Genomic DNA, 26,811 nt, shown 5'->3' with positions numbered 1-26,811 from the left:
CCTGGTTTTACTAAACATAAGGAGGGCAAGATTTTGCTAGTGTGGGAAACATGTAATTCACCCCTCCGTACCTTTTGGCATGTGTGTGTCTCTTACCAAAGGAGTGAAATGTATTCCTCTACTTTTGACCTTGGGTTTGGCTATGTGATCTGTGTTGTCCAATAGAATGAGGGCTGAATTGCCAATGTGTCCATTCGGAGCCTAGGCCTTAAGAGGCCTTCGGTACTTCTCCTTCATGTTCTGTGCCTCTGCCACTGTGATGAGAAGAACCCGTGCTGGCTAGTCTGCTGATCCTAAGAGGAAAACCAGGGGCACATAGAGCAGAGCCACCACAGCCACTGTACCCTGAAGTGGAGCCACATAGCTAAGCCCAGCCTAGTTGAGCCGACCCACAGATGCAAAGCAAGCCCAGAGGAGAGAGGCAGAGCCCCCCGTCCACCCTCAGAAACATGAATTGAATCCGTGCTTTATGTCATGTGCCACTGCGGTGTTAAGAATCTGTGCTAAGCAGCACTCATGTTAATATAGAAAATCCATGCACCTATTTTTCTTCTTTGATTGGTAGACCAGAGTCATGAGATAGATAGCACTGGATATGAACTTCAGCACATATGTGGTAAGATACATTCCTGCAACCTTAAAGATGAAACAAGATGAAAATCAAAAGCCAGTCACTATTAAAAGTAAGGTATTAATGTTTGGAGAATAAGCAAGAGTGTTAAGTAATATAGGTTTCTGGGGGAGAAGTAAGGTGTTTTTTCAGTCTTATTCTCTTCACTATTTCTCACCCATGATTTGGATGAAAGTATGGAAACCACATCTCAGATATGCAGGAGACTGGAAAAATAGCAAATGCTTTTCATGTAAAGGAAGGATATAAAAATATCACTACCCTTGAAGCAATGGGTGAAATATAACCAGATGAAATTAACATAGATAAATGTAAATCTTGTGCAATGGTCCAAGTGAAACCCCGCTTAAACATATATAAATTAATATATTATGTATTGTTATTTATTATATGATATAATTAAAGTAGCAGTACATTAACTAATATATAATATTATAACATGTAATATAGTATTATGACATATAATATATGATAGTATTATAACATGTAATATATGATAGTATTATAACATGTAATATATAATAATTTATTCTATTTTATTTTATTTCAATTAATTAATTAATTAATTAATTAATTTTTTGAGACACAGTCTTGCTCTGTTGCCCAGGCTGGAGCACAGTAGCATAACCATGGCTCACTACAGTCGCAACCTCCTGAGCTCAGGTGATCCTCCTGCCTCAGCCTCCCCATTAGCTGGGACTACAGGTGTGGACCACCACATTCGGCTAATTTGTATTTTTTTTTTTTTTTGTGGAAACAGGGTTTGGCCATGTTGCCTAGGCTGGCCTCGAACTCCTGGCATCAAGCAATCTGTCAACCTCAGCCTCCCAAAGTGCTGGGATTACAGGCAAGAGCCACCATGCCCAGCCTATTCTATGTAATTTTATAATGAATAATATAAGAGTATATGATATATTACTATCTATATCTTATAATTTTGCATTTCCTTTAGACCCAGAAATTCCCCTTCTAGGAATTTACCCTAAAGAAAAATTGTATGTATAGGTGAGCGGGGAGGAGGGGTAAAGAGAGAGCATAGAAGTAAAGTCAGCCCAGAACTAATAATAATATTAAAAATTGAAAAGCAGCCTAAATATATGTCAATGGGCATTGGTAACTAAATTATGGTAAACGTAAACAAAAGAAAACCAGACAATCCTTAAAAGTTGTGCTGTTCCTTCAGTGTTTTTCAAACTGGGATCTGAAAACATCATGGAGTAGAATCTTCTAGGGTGCTAGTTAAATATACAGGTTCTTAGGCCCTCTCCAAAACACTGAATCAGAGTCTCTGGGAGAGGGCCAAGGGAAATACATTTTTAACAAGCATTTGCAGATAATTCTGATACACGTGGAAAATTTGAGAATTACTGTAATAAAGAACATTTAATGGCATAGGAAAATGGTCATGACATAATAAGTGACGAGCAAGTTCCAAGACAGGATGATCCTTTTTATGTAAAAATACATATTTGTGTAGAAGAAGTTATGGAAGGAAAAAGGCCAGAATGAAAACCATGGTTAATATAATGCTATATGACATTAATGAAAAGATGGCATCCAGGAGAAAAGGGATGCTTCCACTTTATTCTGTATTTCTCATATCATGCTTTTATTATTCTACTGAGGAGGCAAAATCTATTTAGATTCAAACAGTATTGGATATAAGGACAATGGAGAAGAGGAGTCAAGAAGGATTCAAAATTTGGAAAAATGGTGATGCATTCATTGAGCAAGGAAGTGAGAAAGAGAATCTGGTTTAGGGAAGAAAGATGAGTTGGTTTTGAACATGGCAAGTTTGAGGTACTGGTAGTACATCCAGCATGAAACAACCAAAAGGCAGTTCGGATTCTGGGTCTAGAATTCAAGAAATTGAGTGGGGCTAGAGATGAGATTTAAAGACAATAGAAGTTGAGGAGTAGGTTAAATCCAGGAGAAAGACAGAAAGGAGACAAAAGAGAAGGTGGCCAAGATCAGCTCTCTTTGATTAGTGGAAATGAATCAGAGAAAAGCCAGAAAAGGAATAAAGGAGAGTACAGTCAGAAATATAGAGGAAGAACCAGCAAGATCCAGTGCCACCAACCATTCCCCCAAAGAATTTTCAGGAGGAGAAGAAGGTCAAAGAGGATGAAGACCAAGAGTTAGCTGCTAGATTGGACAAATAGGACAGTAGGGACCTTGGACGGAGTTGATTTTGAAAAATCATGGCATCTGTAGCCAGGTAGCAAGGAGTTAAGGAACAATCAAATGACGAGGAAGACCAAAGAGCCGGTGCAGCCATTGCTGCATTTTGAGGTTGCTTAGCAAAGAAGTTACTCCATGGCTTTCATGCTCCTTTCAAGATGGAGCTGGGACAATTTTCTCCCAGCATTCTTTCCCCAGAGAAAATAAATTGGAATTTCAGTTGTTCCCCCTTTCATGGAACTTTGAATCACCCTATGCAGTATAATTTTTTGAGAGATAATTTCTGTTTCCCCTCCCTGCATTTTTGTTCTTTCCCCACTCTGCGTTCTTGCCATGGCAAAGGTTTGAGGTTGGACAAAGAGCAGAAGTTTCCTACAAAGCACTTCCCTTCTGGGCTTTGTTTCCCAAATCCTCAGCCTCTCCAGAAAACTGTTACAGTGTCCTAGAGAGTGTAAGGCAAGAGAGAGAATACTTTTTAGGAAATCAAGAAGGATTTCCCTAGGACTAAAGAGAAATTTATTTGGCTGGGGACAGGAGAGACAAATTTGAGAGCTTGGAGAACCACAGGTATCTACATTCTTCATCCTGACAGTTACAGGAGAGGAGGAAGATTTCCAACAACTGAGCTGAGGGAGGGAGGCTGGACCAAGGCTTAGGCTCCTGGCTAGCCAAGGCTTCTCCAGCTCCCAGCATGGCCAAGAACCTGCAGAATCTGAGGAGCTAAAAGGACCCTGTGGCCCGGCTCTGTTCCATCTCAGTGATAGCTTTGGATTTGCCTGAGATCATGAGGGTCACTCTGATGTCTTAGCATGCCTTGAGACACAGAACCTTAGCACATTCTGAAGAGTGAAGGAAAGGGCCCAAGAATGTCTGAGGTTGAATTTCCCACCAGCTTAGCAGGATGGGGCTGGTTGCTTTATTAAAAATAATGACATGCAGTGTTTTTTGCTCGTGGATTGAGATTTATGTCTGCTGCAACAGAGGAAGTCAAGTTTATATTCTCAAGCAAGATGAGTGCTTTCTTCATCTGGGAGGAAAACCAATGGGGTAGAATGGGTATCTCTAGATGATGTGACAACTGGCATGTAGCTAGTAGTCAGTTTGGTAAGATGGGTAGAGGAGAGTAAAAGACAGTGACCTCATTTTCTGAGAAAATGGATTCTAGTTCATCTCTGCTGCTTAAGCTTCTCACATCTTTGGCCAAGGTATTTCATCTCCCTGGGCCTCAGCTTCCTCATATGCAAAGGGAAAGTGTGGGATTAAGTGAGTGCTAAGGCTCCTCCCACATCATGAGACCCTTTGGCTTTGTTCTCATCTTTCTCATGGTAAATTGAGTTTCTTATCTCTAAGAAATGAGGTGTATTAAGCAGCCCCATTGCAGCTGAGCTACAGGCAACCCGGCCTAGCACATGCCAGAAAACAGCAAGCCGGGACAGTTAGCATCACTGGGGAGGCTACATGTATGCATTTTAATCTAGACAGATCCAGGATTTCAGATACAGTGCATCAGTCCGTGCAGATTTAATGAGGGCGGGGTCAGAGGGTGATGAAACCACCAAATTTGCTCTTTAAGGCTGGACCATCTAGTGAAAATGGGTTTGCATACTAGTCTCGGAGGGCTAATTTATCACTCTGGAGAGCAATTTCTCATTAACACAATGTCAATACTGCTGGTGATTGGCTAGACCACCTTTGGAAGAGGTTAAATTACCTTTTAATCAGCATATGGAAGAATAAAGCTTCTGTTCCATCGCGGCATAACAGCCTTGCTAATTTGACATCTTATAAAAGCCAAGGCAATTCTAACTACACCTGTGTGATGTGACCAGAATTGTTTCCAGAGAGGCAGAAGACAGGAAAGAAGGGTTTCTGTGGCTGTTATCCAAACTGGCATAATTGATGTGGGTGCAGTGGGTTATAGCTAATTGTCTGTGTTTAATTATGGAGGCAGTGACACAAGGCCTCAAGGATGATAAGGCCCTAACCACATGACGTACCACTTTCTCAGTTCTGAGCTTGCTGAGTGACTGGATAGAGAGTCGGTACAACAGCAAGGTGCTCTAAAGTTTATGTTTCTCCTGGCAACAGTGACACACAGGCCCCAGGTGAAAGTGCTTTAAAATCCACTGCTCTGGAAATCAATTCCCCATTTAAACCAGAATGACTTACATTGATATATGTCCAAAATTCACTAGCTGCTTTGAAAGTATAGGACTTTCCATTTTTTCTCACTCCCCAGAGCAATGAAACAACAAACAAACAAACAAAGGACCTTTTATCTGCTAGCTTGAAAAATAATGACAATAACTGTTGCAGAGCTGCATATCATCACACCATATCCATTCTCAACTTTTGGCAATAGAACCTTCAGGTTTTAGCCAGACACATGGCTACCTAGCTAGAGACTACATTTCCCAGACTCCATGGCAGCAATGTGGGGCCATGTGACTAGGTTTTAACCAATAAGAAAGGAGCAGAGTGACATGTATAATATCTGGATCATGCTCTGAAAGGAAACTGCTCATCCTCCATTTATTCTTTTCTCATCTTGTGGGTAAGAATGAGGTTGTGGTAAGTGGTGATTCAGTTTCATTCTTGAAGATAAGGAAGACACCCTATGGGAGGATGGGGTAATAAGAGAAAAGAAACCTGGGTCCTTAGTTGACCTTGAGGAGTAAGGTCATTCTACGTTCATCAACTGCCTGCAAGCTTGGGCTTTCACTTGACCAGATCTTCTATCCTGTTAAAGCCACTGTTATTTTGGTCTCTGTTAAAACAGTGATTTACATCAGTAAAGCACGTTCCAACTTGAAAAACATGTTCTTTTGTATGTTTTATCTCTTAGCTGCTCAAAACAACCAGGTGAAGTAGACAGGGAGAGAAGCCGTTAGAGATTCTATTTGACAGGAGGAAATGGAGGCTCAGAGAGGACATGGGTTTTGTCCTCAGTCACACCTACACGTATACGAAGCCACATCTTGCAACTGGATCTTGTGACTCTGAATCTAGTGTTCCTTTTACTATCATATTGCCCATCCTTCCTTGGAAACCTCCAGTGATAGTCGTGCATGAGAGGGCACTCTCCATTCATTGAAATGCTTAGCTCTTGCTGTTTTGATCACTTAAGTGTCCCAGCCTCATCTAGCTCCTCTCCCCTCCCTTCCACCTCCTCCAGACCATCCCCAAAACAACAGTAAAGAAAAAGCTCCATAAGGAAGGTTTTAAAAAAATGGTTGATGGCATTGCTTAAAATGAGAACAGTCTGGGGTCAGTGGTGGTTGGAGGAGTGCAGGGGGAGGAGTATTTTATCAATGACATTGTTTAGAATTGCCAGAACATTGGGGTAATGAAAAGCAGAGCAACTTTCAGTCAGTTTTATTATTGTTTTTAAATTCTCTACAGGCGATAAACCCCTTATTGCCTGCACCCCCCTTTTGCCTGCACACTGGATGGCCCACTTCCATTACTGCCCCCTTTAGAATACCACAAAATAATAGTTATGAAGAAAAGAAAATAATAAAGTGTAAAACCCAGTTAACTTCTGCCTTGCTCTCTGATATGTATACACATCCAGGAAATGGCTGGCATGTTTGTGCCAATCGCCGCCTGTTCCATTTAGAAGAGCTTCTGTAAAGAGGAGGAAAGCTTGTTTGTTTCCCTGGGTTTGTCCTCCCCTCTTATCTCCATAGTTACAAGAGTTGGTTCTGTGTAATTTTTTGAAGCTGGCACCTTGCCCAACTCAAATTGATTATAAAGGTTGGGAAGGACAGTTGAGATCTGCAGCTTGATTCCTGGGTAAGTTGGCTGTTTAGAAAGATAGCATTGACAGCCGAGATAGCCTGCAGATGGGAAGGCAAATCTGGAGATTCCGTTTTTTATTATGGAGCCGATGAATGACTCACTAGTTTGGGCCATTCCTTGGAGGAACACAGAAAGATAAGTGCCTGGGAGAAATCAGCCAAAAGGTTCTTTCCTCAAAGGCTTTATAGTAGGGTTGCCAGGTTAAATACAGGACACAAGTTAAATTTGCATTTCAGATAAATGACACTTTTTTAAGGATAAGCATGTCCCCAAATAGTGTATGGGATATACTCATACTGAAAACACAGATGCTCAGTTATATTTGCATTTCACATAAACAAGGAATAATTTTTCTGGCGTAAGTATGTCCCATGAAATATTTAGGTCATACTTAAACATTATTTACTGTTTATCTGAAATGCAAATTTTAACAGGGAATCCTGTATTTTTATTTGCTAAATCTGGCAGCCTTACTTACAGAAATCTAGCAAGGTCTTTAAAAAATGGTTTCTTTCAATTCAGGAACAGCCAATCTTGTTTTTCTCTTAAAGGATTCTGTAAGCTGTTGGATTTTATTTATTGGTGTGTGGGAGTACACGAGGGAGAGGATTAAGGAAAGAGATTGGACCAGAAGACAGGAGACTGAAGTCTAGACCTGCTCTGCCAGTAACTGGCTGCATAAACCTGGACAAGTCCCTTCACCTGTCTAAGCCTTATCTTTCTAGAAGGAAGGGATTAAATGGTCTCTCGAAGGACTCTATAGTCCTATGTCCTTCCCATGCTACTGATATCTTGATGGAATTCATTTTCCCTTGAGTTGATATAAGTCGGTGCTATCCAATAGAAATAAAATGCAAGCCACATATTGTAATTTTAGATTTTCCAGTAGCCACTTTATAAAAGTAAAAAGAAACAGGTGAAATTAATTTTAATAATACATTTTATTCAACCAATTATACTAAAATAGTACCACTTCAATATACAATCAATATAAAAATTATTAATGAGATCGTTTACATTCCTTTTTTGTACTAAGTCTTCAAAGCCTGGTGTTTATCCTTATAGCATATCTCGATTTGACTAGACACATTTAAAGTATCAATTGCCACATATGGCTCAGTGTCTACCATATTGGACAGCACAGGGATAGGCTAAATAAATAGATAAACAGGCTAGGCGGGGTGGCTCACACCTGTAATCCCAACACTTTTGGAGGCGGAGGTGGGCGGATCATGAGATCAGGAGTTCGAGACCAGCCTGATCAACATGGTGAAACCCCGTCTCTACTAAAAAAAATACAAAAATACAAAAAATACAAAAATGAGCTGGGCATGGTGGTGCGTGCCAGTAGTCCCAGCTACTCGGGAGGCTGAGGCAAGAGAATCGCTTGAACCTGGGAGGCAGAGGTTGCAGTGAACCGAGATCGCACCACTGCACTCCAGCCTGGGTGACTGAGCAAGACTCCGTCTCAAAAATAAATAAATAAAATAAATAAAAAAATAAAAACCCCTCACAATAGGTATGTAACTTTAAAAAGTCCTTGGCCGGGCGCAGTGGCTGACGCCTGTAATCCCAGCACTTTGGGAGGCCGAGAAGGGCAGATCACGAGGTCAGGAGACTGAGACCATCCTGGCTAACATGGTGAAACCCGTCTCCACTAAAAATACAAAAAAAAATTAGCCAGGTGTGGTGGTGGGCGCCTGTAGTCCCAGCTACTTGGGAGGCTGAGGCAGGAGAATGGCATGAACCCTGGAGGCAGAGCTTGCAGTGAGCCGAGATTGCGCCACTGCACTCCAGCCTGGGCGACAGATCGAGACTCTGTCTCAAAAAAAAAAAAAAAAAAAGAAAGAATAAAATAAACTAGCAGATAAATAGATAAAGAAACTTTAAAGATTAAGCAAATTTAAGAATGAGAGATCTATAAAGGGTTATGGAGAGAACTTAGGCTGTCATGGAACATATTCATAGGCTTTTAACAAGTAATATACAGTTGATCCTTACTATTCACAGATTCTTTAGTTGTGAATTTGCCTACTTGCTAAAATTTATCTGGAACTCCAAAATCAATACCGTTAGTGAGCATGGACATGCACAGAGCAGTTAAAAAGTTGAATTGCCCAATGTGCACATTCCCAGCTGTGGTCAAACGAGATGACACTCTGTCTTCTTGTTTAAGCTCTCAAACTGTAAACAAGTGTCCTTCTCACAGTCTATTTAGTGCCACATTTTTTGCATTTTTATGGGCTCTTTTGTTGATGATTCACTGTTTAAAATGGCCCCCCACACCTAGTGCTAAAGTGTTATCTAGTGTCTGAAGTGCTGTCTAGTATCCCTAAGCCAAGAAGGCTGTGATATGCCTTATGGTGGAAACACGTGCGTTAGATAAGCTTTCTCCAGACAGGAGTGATAGCTGTTTGCTATGAGTTTAATGCTAATGAGTCAACAATATATGTTAAAGAAGGTGTCTTTAAACAGAAACACACATAAAACAAGGTTATTTACTGATCCAAAAATATTGTGACCAGAGGCTCACAACTAGGGTTAATAATTCAATATTCACCAAGTCAGTGTTCTTGGTGACTTTATAGAACATAACTAAAGCAAATAATGAGAATAGAATATACTTTTTTAGATAATAGTTTTAGATTCACAGAAAAATTGAGTGGTTTCCCCTCTTATTAACAGCTTACATTAGTATGGAACAGTTGTTACAGTTAATGAACAAATATCCATCCATTGTTATTATTAACTAAAGTCCATAGCTTATTCAGATTTCCTTAGTTTGTACTTAATGCCCTTTTTATCTGACTATGAGGATGCCACATCATATTTAGTTGTAATGTCTTCTTAGCCTCTTCTTTGCCATGACAGTTTCTCAGACTTTCCTTGTTTCTGATGATCTTGATAGCTTTAAGGAGTCCTGGTCAAGTATATTGTAGGATGTCCCCCCACTGGAATTTGTTTGGTTTTTTCATGGCTAGATTGAGGTTATGGGTTTCCAGGAGAAAGATCACAGAGGTAACGTGCCATTTTTAATCATATTATATCAAGGATGCATACCATCAAGATGATTTATGACTGTTGATATTGGCCTTGGTCACTTGGCTGAGGTAGTGTTTGTCAGGTTTCTCCACTGTAAAGTGACTCTTCCGTCCCCTCCTTTCCATACTGTGCTCTTTGGAAAGAAGTCACTATGTGAAGCCCACACTTAAGGAGTGGGGAGTTACGCTTCACCTCTTTTAGGGCAGAAACTACATGACTTATTTGAAATGCTTCTGCATAGAAGACTGGCCTCTCATTCCCCATTTGTTGATATACTGAATCATTTATTTATGTCAGTATGGACTAAGGATATTTATTTTATACTTTGGGTTATAATCTAATACTACCTTATATATTTTGGTTTTCAAGGGCAGCTTTGTGCCTTACAGACTTTTGTAAATTCAAAACAAATTAAACAGAATGTATTTAACATCACTCTCCAAAGTTGAATTATTAAGTCAAAGAGTGTTTAAAATTTTTGATGTACATTAATACATTTCTTAAACGGGTGTGCTGCTAATTCAATGTAGTCCTGGTGTCAAAAGAGAAGCCCCCAAGCTCTCCGCATTCCCCAATCCCATGAGGCTCCCTTTTAGTATTCTTTGGAGAAACAGAAAGGACTCAAATCTGACCCAGTGAAGCAATTGTTTGGTTTTCTTATTATATTCTGACATGAATCCAGATATACCACAGGCAAATCTGGGCCCCAAAGACTTGTAATCATACTAGTTGACATTTATTGAGGGCCTCCTATGTGCCAGGCACTTTTCCAACAGCTTTATCTGTATTAAATAAGTTAATTCTCACAATGCTAAGAGGGATATCTGGTGGTCTCCATTTTATGGATGGAGATCCTGAGGCACAGAAAAGTTAACTAAATTGCCTAAGGTCACTTGGCTTGTACATGGTAGGGACAGAATCTGAACTCAGGCAGTCTAATGCAGGAAGCTACTCTCTTGGCACCCCCACTGTGACTATGTAATATGGAAACTCTTATGAACCAGTGCCCTCATTCTTGTTTACTATTACTCTTTTCCAATACCAGCATTTTAAAGGTTGCTCCTTTGTCATATTCTCATCTTTTTTTTTTTTCAAGTTTCCAGTATTGAAAAGCTTGTCTTGTTTAAATAGGTCAGAGGACGCTATGAATAAAGGTCACTTTCTTTATTGACAAGCTTTCCCAAAGAGAAATTTGCATTTCTGTTGATAAAAACCGTATCACAGATACAGGTGATGGTCCAATGTTTTAGCAAATAAGGAAGTGAAGGGTGCCAAGCTGAGCTCAGCAGAACTGAAACTAGGGCTTCCCTTGCTCTGTGCGGACCAATCTTCCGTCACCATCCCAGGGATTCCTGAAAACAATCTTGAAAAGGGCACATGACCTCAGGAAGTATTTTCTTTTTTATAAAAAAAAGGTCAATTCCTTATTTTTCTGTATATAATGTCTAGGAATTGTCCTTCCTGTCCAAGTAAGGGGGCTCTGGTTGTCTTCAATAGCTGGAAAAAGCAAAAGAGATGGTTAAAAAAATAGCTGGCCCTGCACAGCAGCTCATGCCTGTAATCCTGGCATTTTGGGAGGCCAAGGCAGGAGAATTGCTTGAGCAGAGGGATTCCAGACCAGCCTGAGCAACACAGCGAGACCACATCTCTACAAAATATTTTTAAAAATTAGCCGGGTATGGTGGTGCACACTTGTAGTCCCAGCTACTGGGAAGGCTGAGGCAGGATTGCCTGGGCCCAGGAGTTTGAGGCTGCAGTGAGCTGGGATCGTAACACTGCCCTCCAGCCTGGGAGACAAAGTGAGATCTTTTCTCTAAAAAAAATATAGCCTTTAAAAATAACAGTCCCCTCCTCCATCCCTGTTACAAGTGCATTAGTTATGGTAACTCTAGAATCTCAGTGGATTAATCCACTAGTTGTTGATTTCTCACTAATGTCAAGTCCAATGCCAGGGCTCTTGCTCAGAAGGTCGACTTCCACTGCCTCCCTCAGAGGCCCAAACTTCTTTCAGCTTGCTTAATGGCCTCAGAGTCAGTGGATGGGGAAAGAGATTCTACAGAAGGTGCACTTGCTGCTTAAACACCTTAGCCTGGAAAGGCAAAGTGTATTTCTACTCACATTCAGGCAGTCTTCTAATGGGGACCCCTGAAGTGTGAGAAATGGACTTCCTGGCTGGAGAGCTGCTTTTCAGCCACAGCTCTACATCATGGAGGTGAAGGCCAATCCTGGTGGCTAGCTAGTCATCTCTACCATGAGGACCTGAGCTGGAACAAATTTCAATTTCTCAAGAGGCTAATGAGACTGCAAAGGGGTGGAGGGCACTCTGTGGAAGGGTAGGCACTGACCCCATGCTCTCTGCTGATGTGTATCACATGTCCACAGACTGTCACTTGCTAGTGACATGAGAGAAGAGTTATCTTTCCGTGCACCAGGCATGGAGATCCTGGGGAAAATCAGGATCCTGGATGACTTGACCATGAAGTGAGCACAAAATAAGAAAAGAAAAATTAATATAGCATGTAGAGCAGATAAATGGGAGAAGTGGGGAGGTGGGATGGTTTATTCACAGGCACTGATTTGATTAAGCAACAGAAAAACTGTCTGATATTTTGGAAAAAACAGAACAAACCCGCAAACTAGATGCTGTCTGGCCACATTGCTTTACGCAGGACACTTGACCACTCTGGGGCTTAGTTTATGCAAAAATCGTATGTTGACCCAATTGTTTCAAAAGTGTATTTGGTGATCCTAGGACTTATGAACTATCTAATGGTAATGAGCACTTTCAGAGCCATGAAAAAAGCCTCCTGTTATGTATCTTGACCTGGCTGGTAGTTACACAGATGTGTTTACTTTGTAAAAATTCAATGAACCATATGCTCATGATTTGTGCATTTGTCTTTATGTATGTTATTCTTCAATTTCAAAAGTATACGAAGGAAAAAGGAAGCCTGTCACTATTTCCACCCCTTTTCAAACATGGAGCCCAATATAGTTTTCAAGATGCAATTCAGGCCACAAAACATGTGTGGGATTTAGTCATCCTTTGCTAGGCATGTCCCCAAGACTTCCACCCCCTCTACTTGTTGCCCCTGAAATAGGGGGAAGGCAACTGCCTGCTTCAAATGTGCTCAGATTTTTCTAGAATCTCTGATTCCCATAGCAATCAAGCCAACGCAAGAAGGAAGCAGGGCCAAATATGACCATAATCTTTAAGGCCACTGATGTTTTCTGTAACTTTTGGCAGAACCCTCAGCAGATCTCTTTTGGTGCTGGGCATCTCACACCTCTTACCACCAGCCACACCTGTAGGCCCCTCTGAATGGTCCTTGCCTTCAGGTAGCTCCTTACTGAGAGTTCATGCTGCTGCTACCATGTGACCTCATCTGCAGGCCAACTAGATTGGTCAGAGATGAACACATGACCCAAGGGAAGCAGATCTACAGGTGATCAGAAGCCAAGAGGTGGACTGCAGTGAAAGTTTCACAGAAATAGAGATGACCAAGGTTGACTGGAACAACCCGATCATCCTGGGGATGTGGTAAAGATACAGTCAGGCAGGTGGGTGAGGGCAGAAGAGGAAAGATGTCTGAGAGCAGGCAGGCAGCAAAGCCTTTGAGGAGGAAGAGGCAAGAGTGGCCGTGACTGTGAATGAGCTTTGAATCCACAGAAAGATTAGCAGGCTAGAAGGTGAAGCAGCTACTTGGCAGGAGCAGGCACAGAAGTCTCTAGGACGAGGGCACTGAGTCATAGCAATGGCGAGCCCACAGGCAGCAGCCACGAAGCCACATGCTGCCAACGAAGAGGCTCCGCAACTCCAGTCCAGTTCCCATGAGGCCGCCTGTACTGCCATTCCTCCTTTTCCTTTTAGGCATAAGCACAAGATCAAGATTCTCAACAGTTTTATTTAACTTCTCCTTTCCCCTATCCATCAAAAAGGATTAATAATAATGCCCACTTAATGTTTTGTGGAGATTAAATAAGTCAATACATGTAAGGCACTTAGTGCCTTCCACATATTAAGTGCTCAAAAACAATTGCTTTATTGAGGGTGAAGAAGATGATGATTTTCACAGGTGTTCTTAAACCCACAAGAACCAAGGCAACCAGAGTCTCTGTTACTTTGAAACAAAAGAAAATAAAATTTTAACTGGTATTTTAAACTCTAAGATACGTGGCTCAAAGCTATTCTGGCTTTACCTCCACTCATAGCTTTCAAACACAGCCCAGCTTCCTCACTTGGGGCAATCCCCTAAAATGGTCGATTGTTTAGTTTCTTGGATCTTGGTGGCTTCACTATCATATGGATGTTTTAGGTGTTAGAGCACTTGTGGCAAGCTGGAATCATAGGGATGAGGAGAAGGGAGACACACTAGGTATACTGATGTCCACTTAGTATGAAAAAATACGTTTAAAGTGAACAATAAACTGGCAAATGTGTGCTGCATTGACACAGTATTCTAATGTGTGTCTTCCTCAACTGAAACCCTGACATCGTGAAGCCTGTCAAAATGCTAAGCTGCCAGGACCTCCAGAAAAAGATAATTGTCTTAGACAGGGTTCCTACAGAAGCCGACCTGGACACAAGGGCTCAAGCGCACCAAGGAAACACTGTGGAGGAGGAGGAACATGAAACTAGGAAGGGAAGGCAGCAAATAAATGGCGTGGTATGAAGCCAATGATTGCTGTGGCCAACTGCAATTGGCATTAATTTCCCAGTACTTCTGGCCTGCCGCATGGGAGGGTAACACAGACCTCTGGGACCAGAAAAGGCAAGGAAATGCAGGTTCTGACAAGTGGAAGTCAGGCTGGAATGCATCACAGTGGTAGGGGTTGGGGGATACAGGCAGAACACTGACAGTGTCTGATAGGATAGCCCAGGCCTCCTTTGAAGTTGTGGCTAGGTTTGGATTTCTAGGGATCAGGTGTTGTCTTACAAGCCATACTGACAAGCAGCCATTCTTCATTTTCCAAATCAGTTGGGTTGAGACAAATGTGATGGTTCCCCTAAAGTGGTAATTGTATTTTCCTGGAAATCAACGCAGGTTTGTTTATATGCCACTTGTATGTTGCAGCACATAGCACATGCAGATCTTGAACATCTTGAAAAAGCAGTACAGGGACCCAGAACAAGTCTGTTCACAGACCTGCCCAGAGGATACCAAATGGTATGTTATTTCCTCCGCTCAACTGCATGTCACCAACAAAGGAACCCTACATGCTGGAAGTGGGGCTTTTTGGAGATCTCGCAGCAGGCTACAGACATGAGATTTATGCCAGTAAAAAGGTCTGGCATCCTTTCTGCAATGTGTTAGTGGCACGGATGAATACTCAGGATGGAGGAGGTTGCTATTTTAATTTACACGCTATTGCTACCCATTTTGGCTGGCTTACCCAGAATGCCCCAGATACCTATTTGAATGGGAAGTGTTCCATATTTGTAAGACAGACCATCTTGTGGAAATTGGTGTTTTGTCACTCTCCTGAACAGTGTGAAGTTAGGAAAATGGCTTGTGTGTCTTGTTTGTGTTACAGAATTCTAGCATTTTTTCTCCCTGTTTTTCTTTCTTATCAGCATTTTTTTTTCAAAGGAGTTGAGAAAAACCAAAAAGATCCTTTTCACCACTTTTTCAGAATCATCCAACATGAAAAATGCAGGCTTCCGTTACATCTTAATTATTGTTTGCAAAAACTGTAAGTAGTTTTACACCATAATTTCTATATACTACTGAAATTGCTTGGTAGAAATTTGAAAGCTACCAAAAATCATTTTTGCTTTTGCAAATTTCTTCTTTTTATTTTTCTCTTGGAATACTGATATAGTAAATAAAAGTGGTCCTTTATTCTAGGCCCAATATACTGGTCTGATTCGCTTTAGATAATTATTCATAGAAGTCATACAATTTCTTTTATATTCTATTATTTTGCAACATATTTCTATGCATTACTGAGTTATCGCATTTTTACATTTCATTTTTATACAATGAATTTTGTCTATAGAACACTCAGCTTGCCATATATAATATGCATGCATATTTAAAATGATAAAAAGACGCATTCAAGATTCCAAAGAGAGTCTCATATAATTGCAGTGATGTAATATAATATAATGCAATAAAAATGCAATTTATCCCAAGGACATATTTGGCAGAATGCAAAGGTCACTGTTTTCTGACCCTAATTTTCAAGCTACTGTCTGACATTTACATTGTATATCATTAAGAGCACACACAAGCATATCATGTCTTTTGGGGACTAATTTTACATAAATTATGTGTCTCTATGGTTTGTTTGGATGATGGGGCATTCAGTCTACATTAGGAATATCACATAGACAACCCCTCCTCACTCCCTGCCTATCGCAAGAATGCTGGAAGTAAATCAGAGAAAAGAGAGACTGGAGAGTCCTTCTGAGAGATTCTAAAAGAATCAACAGCAGACTTTCAACAATAAGACAGACTGAGCTCAAGAGTGAGGCCCCTCCTCTCACTAATACATAGAAATGCAGACAAAACATATCCTCCAGAATTTAAATACATATATGAGCTCAGAAAAGGATGCAGGGGAAATCCCCAAGTGCCAGACAGGAAGAAAGGAACCAAAGTCAGAGCAGTAAGGCCAAACAGGTACCATCGCACACCATGAAGATTTCACACCGAGATATAGGCACCACAGACTGGTTCTAATACCAATGTGGTATGGGAAATGAGGCTTCAGACTTTGGTGGGGCAGGGGAGCTGGCATCTTAGACAGCTGTCCTATCTAGGTTTTGAACAGGGGATTAGAAAGGTTGCCAGGGAAGCAACCCTGACCCAGGGAACTTATGAGGAAGCTTGTATCTAGGCTCTTGGGTGGAAACAAGTCATCTGCAGGAATTAAAACCTAAGATTGCACTCTACTGAAAGTAGAATTTGAATTGGCACTGCCTGGATGGCACAGGAAATCCAAGCCAAATAACTAACACAAAAACAGATCTGGAACCTTTGAAACCTTCAGAATTCCCAAATTGAAACAAATGCCAAACCACTCTGTAGGTCCATTTTCACAACTCAGTAAAGCTTAGCGACTCTCAGGATTCCTTCACGAAAAAGAAATCCCCTAAAGATAAATTCACAATAAAAAATTATAAATGTATAGAAAAATGCACCAATTGTGAGGGAGAGTTAGAAAACTCATCAAACAAGAGAATTAGCACCCCAATTTGAATATAATAGATTGATCTTAGACTATAAAATAAGTATACTTTAAATGATTAAAGACATAAATGAGAGAAGAAAAGCCAAAATAAAAGCACAAAACAATATGAAAAAAGAATCAGAAAAATTTGAAAGAGAATCAGAGTTACTAGTAGTGAAAAATAGAGTCATGGAAATTGGTGAACAGGTTAAACAGTAGTCTAAACAAAGGTGAAAAGAAAATTGGTGCACTAGATGGTATATGTGAGGATATTACCCAAAATGTGGCACAGAGAAAGGGTGAGGGGAGGGGGGCAGAGAGAGAGAGAGAGAGAGGGAGGGGGAGAGAGAGAGAGAGAGAGAGAGAAATGAACCATGAAAGTGATTTGGTGGAAGTTCCAACATATGTCTAATCAAAGTTGCAGAATAAAAAATTAAAGGGAAATGATGAGAAGCAATATTCCAAAAGATAACGGCTGAAAATTTTCCAGGACTGAAAAGAGACATGAGTTTCTAGATTAAATAAAACATGTCATGTCCTAAGCAAGATAAATGAAAACAAATCCACACCTAGATAAATGTAAAACTACAGAATATCTAAGAAGAGGTAAATGTGAAACTACAGAATATCTAAGAAGAGGAGAAAATCTCAAAATAAACCAGAAAGAAAAAAAAATCAAATAACCTGCAAAGGAATTATACAGGTTATAATTCAATCACATGAACACACCTAACTGCAAAAGAAGCTGGGAAATGTGGTCCAGTTGTGTGTCTGAGAAGACAAGAATGTGTCTTTTGAAGACCAGATACCATCTTTGACCATAGTGTCGTTATCACCTGTTGAGTATTGAGCTCAGAGCTATGGAAGAAGAGAGGAAGAAAGATGCTCTTGGGAGACAAAATCTTTCTAACAATCCTCAAGCCATACCACTTAAAGCACCGAAACTTCCTTCTCTGAAATTATTTTGGCTTTGCTGTTATAAATGGTGATAAGGGAATTCTCCCGCCCAGATTAAATATAACATGGTTTGGAAATGGATCTTGTCTAACTTAAATAAATGGAGATGTGGAAATTGAACAACCTGTTTCTGAATGACTCTTGGGTAAATAATGAAATTAAGGCAGAAATCAAGAAGTTCTTTGAAACTAATAAGAACAAAGAAACAGCATACCAGAATCCCTGGGACACAGCTAAAGCAATGTTAAGAGGGAAATTTATAGAACTAAATGCCCACATCAAAAAGCTAGAAAGATCTCAAGTTAACAACCAACCTAACATCACAACTAAAAGAACTAGAGAAGCAAGAGCAAACAAACCTCAAAGCTAGCAGAAGACAAGAAATAACCAAGATCAGAACTGAACTGAAGGAGATAGAGACACGAAAAACCCTTCCAAAAACCAATAAATCGGGGTGTTTTGAAAAACATTAATAAAATAGACTGCCAGCAAGGCTAATGTAAAAGAGAAAAGAATCAAATAAGCACAATCAGAAATGATAAGGGGGATATCACCACTGACCCCACAGAAATGCAAACAACCATCAGAGAATACTATTAACACCTCTATGCACATAAACTAGAAAATCTAGAAGAAATGAATACATTCCTGGACACATACACCCTCCCAAGACTGAATCAGGAAGTAATTGAATCCCTGAACAGATCAATAACTAGTTCTGAAATTGAGGCAGTAATAAATAGCCTACCAACCAAAAAAACCCTAGGACCAGACAGATTCACAGCTGAATTCTACCAGAGGTACAAAGAAGAGCTAGTACCATTTCTACTGAAACTATTCCAAAAAATTGAAAAGGAGAGAGTTCTCCTTAACTCATTCTATGAGGCCAGCATCAACCTGATACCAAAACCTGGCAAAGATACAACAAGAATAGAAAACTTCAGGCCAATATCCTTGATGAACATCGATGCAAACATCTTCAGTAAAATACTGGCAAACCAAATCCAGCAGTACATCAAAAAGCTTGTCCACCACGATAAAGTTGGCTTCATTTCTGGGATGCAAGGTTGGTTCAACATATGCAAATCAATAAATGTGATTCATCACATAAATAGAACTAAAGACAAAAACCACATGATTATCTCAATAGATGCAGAAGAGGCCTTCAATAAAATTCAACATCCCTTCATGTTTAAAACTCTCAATAAACTAGATATTGAGAAACATACCCCAAAATAATAAAAGCCATATATGACAAACCCACAGCCAATGTCATACTGAATGGGCAAAAGCTGGAAGCATTCCCCTTGAAAACTGGCATAAAACAAGGATGCCTTCTCTCACCACTCCTATTCAACATGGTATTGTATGTTCTGGCCAGAGCAATTACGCAAGAGAAAGAAAGAAAGGGTATTCAAATAGGAAGAAAGGAAGTCAAACTATCTTTGTTTGCAGATGGCATGATTTTGTATCTAGAAAACCCCATTGTCTCAGCCCAAAAGCTTCTTAAACTGATAAGTAACTTCAGCAAAGTCTCGGGATACAAAATCAATGTGCAAATATAACTAGCATTCCTATACACCAACAACAGGCAAGCAGAGAGCTAAATAATGAATGAACTCCCATTTGCAATTGCTACAAAAAGAATAAAATACCTATTTAACAAGGGAAGTGAAGGACCTGTTCAAGGAGAACTACAAACCATTGCTCAAAGAAATCAGAGAGGACACAAACAAATGACAAAACATTCCATGCTCATGAATAGGAAGAATCAGTATGGTGAAAATAGCCATACTGCCCAGAATTAGAAACAACTATTTTAAAACTCATATGGAACCAAAACAGAGCCCAAATAGCCAAGACAATCCTAAGCAAAAAGAACAAAGCTGGAGGCATCACGCTACCTGACACATAGACCAATGGAACAGAACAGAGAACTCAGAAATAAGACTGCACACCTACAACCATCTGATCTTTGACAAATCTGACAAAAACAAGCAATGGAGAAAAGATTCCCTACTTAATAAATGGTACTTGGAGAACCGGCTAGCTATATGTAGAAAATTGAAACTGGACCCTTTCCTTACACCAGGTACAAAAACTAACTCAAGATGGATTATAGACTTAAGTGTAAAACCCAAAACTATCAAAACCCTAGAAAAAAAAACCTAGGCAGTATACCATTGAGGACACAGGCACAGGCAAAGATTTCGTGACAAAAATGCCAAAAGCAATTGCAACAAAAGCAAAAATTGACAAATGGGATCTAATTAAACTAAAGAGCTTCTGCACAGCAAAAGAAACTATCATCACAGTGAACAGAAAACCTACAGAATGGGAGAAGATTTTTGCAAACTATGCATCTGACAAAGGTCTAATATCCAGAGTCTATAAGGAACTTAAACAAATTTACAAGAAACAAATAAATAACCCCATTAAAAATTGTGCAAAGCACATGAACCAGATACTTCTCAAAGGAAGACATGCATGAGGCCAACAAATATATGAAGAAAAGCTCAATATCACTGATCATTAGAGAAATGCAAATCAAAACCACAATGAGATACCATCTCACATCAGTCAGAATGGCTGTTACTAAAAAGTCAAAAAACAACAGATGCTGGTGAAGTTGTGGAGAAAAAGGAACGCTTTTACACTGTTGATGGGAGTGTAAATTAGTTCAACCATTGTGGAAGACAGGGTAGCAATTCCTCAAAGACCCAGAGGCAGAAATACCATTTGCCCCAGCAATCCCATTACTGGATATATAACCAAAGGAATAGAAATCATTCTATTATAAGGATACATGCACATGTATGCTCATTGCAGCACTACCCAATAACAAAGACATGGAATCAACCTAAATACTTATCAGTCATAGGCTGGATAAAGAAAATGTGGTGCATATACACCATGGAATACTATGCAGCCATAAAAAGGAACATGATCATGTCCTTTGCAGGGACATGGATGAAAGTGGAACCTATTATCCTTAGCAGACTAACATAGGAACAGAAAACCAAACATCGCATGTTCTCACTTAAAGTAGGAGCTGAATGATGAGAACACGTGGGCACGTGGGTGATAAAAACACACACTGGGGCCTGTTGTAGAAGGCTGCAGAGGGGGAGGGAGAGCATCAGGAAGAATAACGGATGCTGGGCTTAACTTCTGGGTGATGGGTTGATCTGCGAAGTAAACCACTGTGGCACACATTTACCTATGTAACAAACCTGCACATCCTGCACATATACCCCTGAACTTAAAATAAAAGTCGAAGAAAAAGTAAAATAAAATAAAAGTCGAACAAAAAGTAAAATAAACTAAAAATTTAAAAAATGGAGCAAGTTGAAAATTTGGGTTTTTCAGACATGGAGCTGACCATTCACAGAATAATAAACTTATAACACCATAAGGAGATCTCAGTCAGTTACCTAGGTTAGCCTTGGTCAGTGCAACAAGAATAGTGTGTCATCTGTGTAAATCACATAGTAAACACTCAGCAAAAACCCACTGAATGCATTCATTGATTAATTCAACAAGCATTTATTGGATGGGCACACTGAGCTCTTGTTCTAGGTCTGCACTGTTCAATATGGTAGCCATTACTCACATGTGGCTATTTAAATTTAAACGAACTAAAATTAAATGAAATTAAAAATTCAGTTTCTCAGTCACCATAGCCACACTTCAAGTGCTCAGTAGACACATGTGGCTAGTGGCTACCATATTACACAGCACAGATATAGAATATTTTCATAATCACAGTAAGTTCTATTGGATAGTGCTGTTCTAGATGCTGAAGATGCAGCTGTGAACACAACAGACAAATTTCCTGTCTTCATACAGCCTACATTTCACAGGACGAGGCAGACAATGAACAAATGAGTTAGTAAAGTATATGAGTGGGAGTGGAGGGGTGAGGGAAATAGCTACAATTTAAAATAAGATAGTTTGGAAAGTACGGAGAAGACGACTGTATTAGTTAATGTAATGCTAACTGATGTAACAGATAAGGCCTCAAATCTCAGTGGCTGAATATAATAATAATGATAGTTTATTTCTTGCTCCACTCACTGAGTTGTGGGGAGAAACTGTGGAATTACAAGGTGGAATCTGTTCCATTTGGTCATTCAGGGGCACAGGTTAATGGAGGCTCTCCCATCCTTAACACAGAGCTTTGAAAGTTGTCCTGGATGTTAACATCAAGTCAGCAAATGACAGAAAGTAAGGAATGGAGGATGGTTCAAGAGGCTTCTGTGGTCTGTGGGTCAGGCCTGGAGGTGGTATAATCACTTACACTAGCATTCACTTGGCCAGAGCTCAGTCACATGGAGAACAATCAACTTTACCAGTTTGCCAAGACAGGGATTTCCTGAGTTGTAGGACTTTTAGTGCCCAAATCAAGAACGTTCCAGGCACAGAGGATGAGTTGGTCACCTCAGCACATGTCTTCAACTGGATGCCACTTTCCAGCAATAATTCTAGTCTATGGAAAGGGAGAATGCATCTTTGCATTGTTACTGTCTGCATTGTTACTAATGCAGACAGCTAGCTGTCTGCCATAGTAACATTTTCCTCAGAGAAATGAGAAATCCAGCATGCAGATATGGGGAGAGGAAAGAAGAGCAACTGCAGCCAGAGGGAATAGTAAGTGGAAAGGCCCTGAGACAGGGGTGTGCCTGGCATTGAGGTAGAAAAACCAGGGGACAAGGACAGCTGGAATGGAGCAGGTGAGGTAGAACATTCCAGAGCATCTTTTCAGGTTCCCACTGATCTACTAACAGCCCCCCTGAGATGTGGTTGCTCACTTCCATCAAACTGGCCATAATTTGGTCATAAAGAAATGACGACAATCTCAGCTAACTCCTTTGCTGAAATAGATAGCCTATGGCCTTTCCCTGGTTTAACAGTTTGCTAGCCCTATCAAAAAAGTTAACTGGCATGGATAGTGATGCATGTACAGTGAGACCAACAGAGCTTAAACGTCTAGGCTCCTCACCTATACAACTCCCTTCCAAAGCCCTGGAAAGAGCCCTAGCACTGTGGTCACATGTCATATGTTTTCATAAATTTTTCAAAAATAGGATGTTCTCATTATAATCTGTTAAGTTCTCTGTTTCTTTTTAGTTTTACTCCCTCTCCATCACACTTCCCTTCAAGTCTGCTGGTGTTGAAGTGGCCAAGGACATTTTTGAGCTCAGGCTGAGGGGAATTTGAGTTGGGGAATACATTTAGTTTACTCTTAGTGGGAGATGTTTATGTGGTTCACAGTGACTTATGCATATAGTTAACTTATTGCTAGCCATCTTGGTATTGAATTGGCTCCGGAATCCTACCTGCTGTGGCAACATATCCAGCATTGTGACACAAAGACTCAGCACACAATATGACTCCTAGTCTCTCTTAGTCCCTTTTCTGTTGCTTACAGAAATACCTGAAATTGTATACCTGAAATTGGGCAACTTATAAAGAAAAGGAATTTATTGCTTGCAGTTATGGAGGCTGAGAAATCCAAGGTCAAGGGGCCACATCTGGTGAAAGCCTTCTTGCTGTGGGGACTGTCCGCAGAGTCCCAATTTGGCACATGGCATCACATAGCAAGAGCCTGGCTGTGCTAAGGATTTTTCCTCTTAGAAAGCTACCAAACCCACTCCCATGAGAATCCATTAACCCATTAATCTGTGAATAGATTAATCCACTCATGAAGGCAGAGCCCTCATGATCTAACAACCTGTGAAAGGCCCCATATCTCAATACTGCCACATTGGGGGTTAAATTTCAACATGAGTTTTGGAGGGGACAAACATTCAAGCCATAGCATATCCACTTTGAGGTATCAACTGGACCTCTGGCACCTAGTACAAGATGTACGTGAGTAGTGGAGGAGGAATGAAGTATGAAAAGTACATAGGTAGATGCTGTGAACAATTCTTCCAAACAAAAGTACAAGGGATGTACTTGGTTGAATATTGTCTCCCTAAAATTCATGTCCACCTGGAACCTCAGAATGTCAGCCTTATTTGGAAATAGGATGTTTGCAGATGTAATTAAGATTAGGTCATGCTGGTTTAAAGTGGGCCCTAAATCCAATGACTGATATCCTTATAAGAAGAGGAAAGGGCATGATATGGTTTGGCTGTGTCCCCACCCAAATCTCACCTTGAATTGTAATAATCCCCACATGTCAAGGGCTGGGCGAGGTGGAGATAATTGAATCATGGGGGTGGTTCTTTCTTGTGCTGTTCTGTTGGTAGTGAATAAATCTCACAATATCTGATGGTTTTATAAATAGGAATTCCCCTGCACAAGCTCTCTTGCCTACAGCCATGTAAGATGTGACTTTGCTCCTCCTTCGCTTCTGCCATGGTTGTGAGGCCTCCCCAGCCATGTGGAACTGTGAGTCCATTAAGCCTCTTTCCTTTATAAATTACCCAGTCTCAGGTATGTCTTTATTAGCAGCATGAGAACAGACTAATAAAGGGCATAATCACACCAAGAGAAGAAGGTCATGTGAAGTCAGAGGCAGTCATTGAGTGATGTTGCCACAAGCCAAGCAATGCCAGGAACCACCAGGAAGAGGCAAGGAAGGATTCTCCCACAGAGAGTTTGGAGAAAGAATGGCCCTGCCAGCAGCATGATTTTGGACTTCTGGCCTCCAAAACTGTGAGAGAATACATTTCTTTTGTTTTAAGCCACCAGTTCATGCTAATTTTTATGGCAACACTGGGAAACCAATGCACATAAATACAGCATTTACAATTACAAGTGCATAATATGTCTCCTTTCTTTCATTAATTGGAAGAAATAGAATTGATTTGGATTCCTTTATTTATACGCACAAACTTGTAGCAATACTATAAGCAGTAGGAATGTGTGTGTGAAGTTGCATATTATATGCATCCCAGCTTTCAATAATTAAACAAAGAATTTCAATCAACCATGATGGAGGTAAGACTGAATTATTTCTATAGAAAATGACATTACAGAATTGTTGTCACATGAAGATGTGATCAAAGAGTATCTAGCCATCAAAAAAGGAGGGGAAAAGGTAATATAAAAATATTTCAGGAAGATAATTAATACAAAATATTATGTTATTTTTCTTGATTTTTGTTTGGGATATCTGCCATCTTTTTTTGAAATTTACAATTTGTTGCAAGTTTTAGTTTCATCCTAAATAAATATTCACACGTGTTACCTAATTTTGTATTTGTTATTTTGTATGCTTTTTGAAAGAGTTCCTTCGCCACCACCAAATTCTATAAGCTTCAGGTCTCACAGTATGTTTTTCAGAAATCTACAGTCAAGTTAAGCCCTCTGGAAGCTTATATCGTAAGTGAACCAAGTAATCTCTGGATTTACAGCTATCCTGCATGAACAGGATTTTCACAAGGTAACATAAACAAGCTCAAAAATTGCTTGTACTTCTTGTAGTGGTTTCTCAACAGCAGTTCTAATGACATCCTGGGTGGGACAAAACTTCGTTGTTCCAGTATGTTCCCTGAACTTAAGAACATCTGGTATCCGTGGCCTCTGTGCACTAGATGCCAGTAACAGGCTCCAGTCTGTGACAATCAGAATCACTCTCAAACATTTTCAAATTTAACCTGGGCTTGTTGAGGGGGAGAAATACTGCCTCCATTGAGAACCACTGCTACAGCAGGTGGCGCTGAGATATTCTTTGTAAATCCCATTATATCAGATTGAGATCAAATTGGAATTGGACTCAAAGGTGAGGCCCCTCACTTTGTGTCTCACTTGTAGGGCAGACTCACCCTGGCCCTTCCAAGTCAGCCCCTCCCTCCTGCAAGTGAAGCCTGGGAAACATATCTTGAAAAGGCTCCCCATGTGACTCTGATGTCCACCGTAATTTGAGAGCACCTGTTCTCAAATTCAGGGTGATTGTGGCCCTCAAAGAACAGTTGGCAATGTCTGGAGGCAGTTTTGGTTGTCACAACTGGGGCAGGATGGGGTGTTACTGGCATTCAGCAGGTAGAGGCCAGGGATGCTGTAAAACATCCTGCAGTGCATAAGACAGTCCCCACAACAAGCACCAATCCATCCCAAGATATCAGTAGTGCCAACGTTGAGAAATCTGATCTAGACATTAGATGTCCCTGAAATACTCTATGTCAATCTCATTTTACTAAATCAAATTATATTTTAAGGGAATTAGGAGATTTTGTGTCTGTCAAGCCCCAAGGCTTTCAACCAGGCTGACCTGCTGGGAGCCGTAAGCAGTGTCATGCCCTGAGTTTTTGAAAGACCTAGGGCTTGCACCCCATCCCTTCCCCACATCTGTCAGACTGTCTGCCTTTGGCCCTTTTCCGATGCAACAAGGCTTGCCTGAGCCCCCAGGGAGTCCTGTTCTCTCCTAGCTATTCTAGGTAATATGACACAGATTATAAGTACTTACCGAATCATTTCTGGTTTATCCTTTCTCTGCTTCATTTTTTTTTCCAAAATAAAAAACAAACATGTATGCGTTATAATTTTCCCTTGTAACATACAATATACCCTGTTTTATGCCTTACCTTTTAAAATGCATGATTTTCCTCATGCTTTCTTACAGCCGTATAGTACTCCACGATGCAGATGTACCATAGTTTATTCAACTGTGAACCAATGTACATTAGGGCTTTTCCAGCCTTTTGTTAATGCAAATAATGCCACAGTGAATAAAATTAGAGAGGCATTATTTTATATTCATGGAGGGGCTTCTTCAGAGTGCATTCGTGGAAGTAAGATTGATGGGTCAAGGGTAAGTGCAAATGTAGTTCTGTTACCTATAGCCAAATTCTCATCAATCGTGGCTCCACTATTTTTCACTTTCACTGCAATGCAGAAGCATGCCTGTTTCCCCACAGCATTGCCAGGAATGTATTTTGTTAAACTTTTGGATTTTGCCTTAAGTATGGATAAAAGTATGTAGTCTCAGTGTAGTTTTAATTTATTACAATGAAGTTGAGCATATTTTCTTACATGTAAGAGTCATCTGCATGTCTTTTTCTGTGGGCTGT

The 26,811-nt window shown here is 40.3% G+C and overlaps 1 pseudogene; it reads right to left on the bottom strand.

Annotated features, from left to right (window-relative positions):
- The window catches only part of LOC129475263 (protein Mdm4-like), a 32,055-nt pseudogene extending 5,660 nt beyond the window's left edge, over window positions 1–26,395 (bottom strand).
- Between the last annotated feature and the right edge of the window lie 416 nt (window positions 26,396–26,811).

This window comes from Symphalangus syndactylus, chromosome X (genome assembly GCF_028878055.3).
Source record: "Symphalangus syndactylus isolate Jambi chromosome X, NHGRI_mSymSyn1-v2.1_pri, whole genome shotgun sequence".
NCBI lineage: Eukaryota > Metazoa > Chordata > Mammalia > Primates > Hylobatidae > Symphalangus > Symphalangus syndactylus.
The sequence above is the reverse complement of the archived record's forward strand: the minus strand, read 5'-3'. Positions and strand labels throughout refer to the sequence as shown.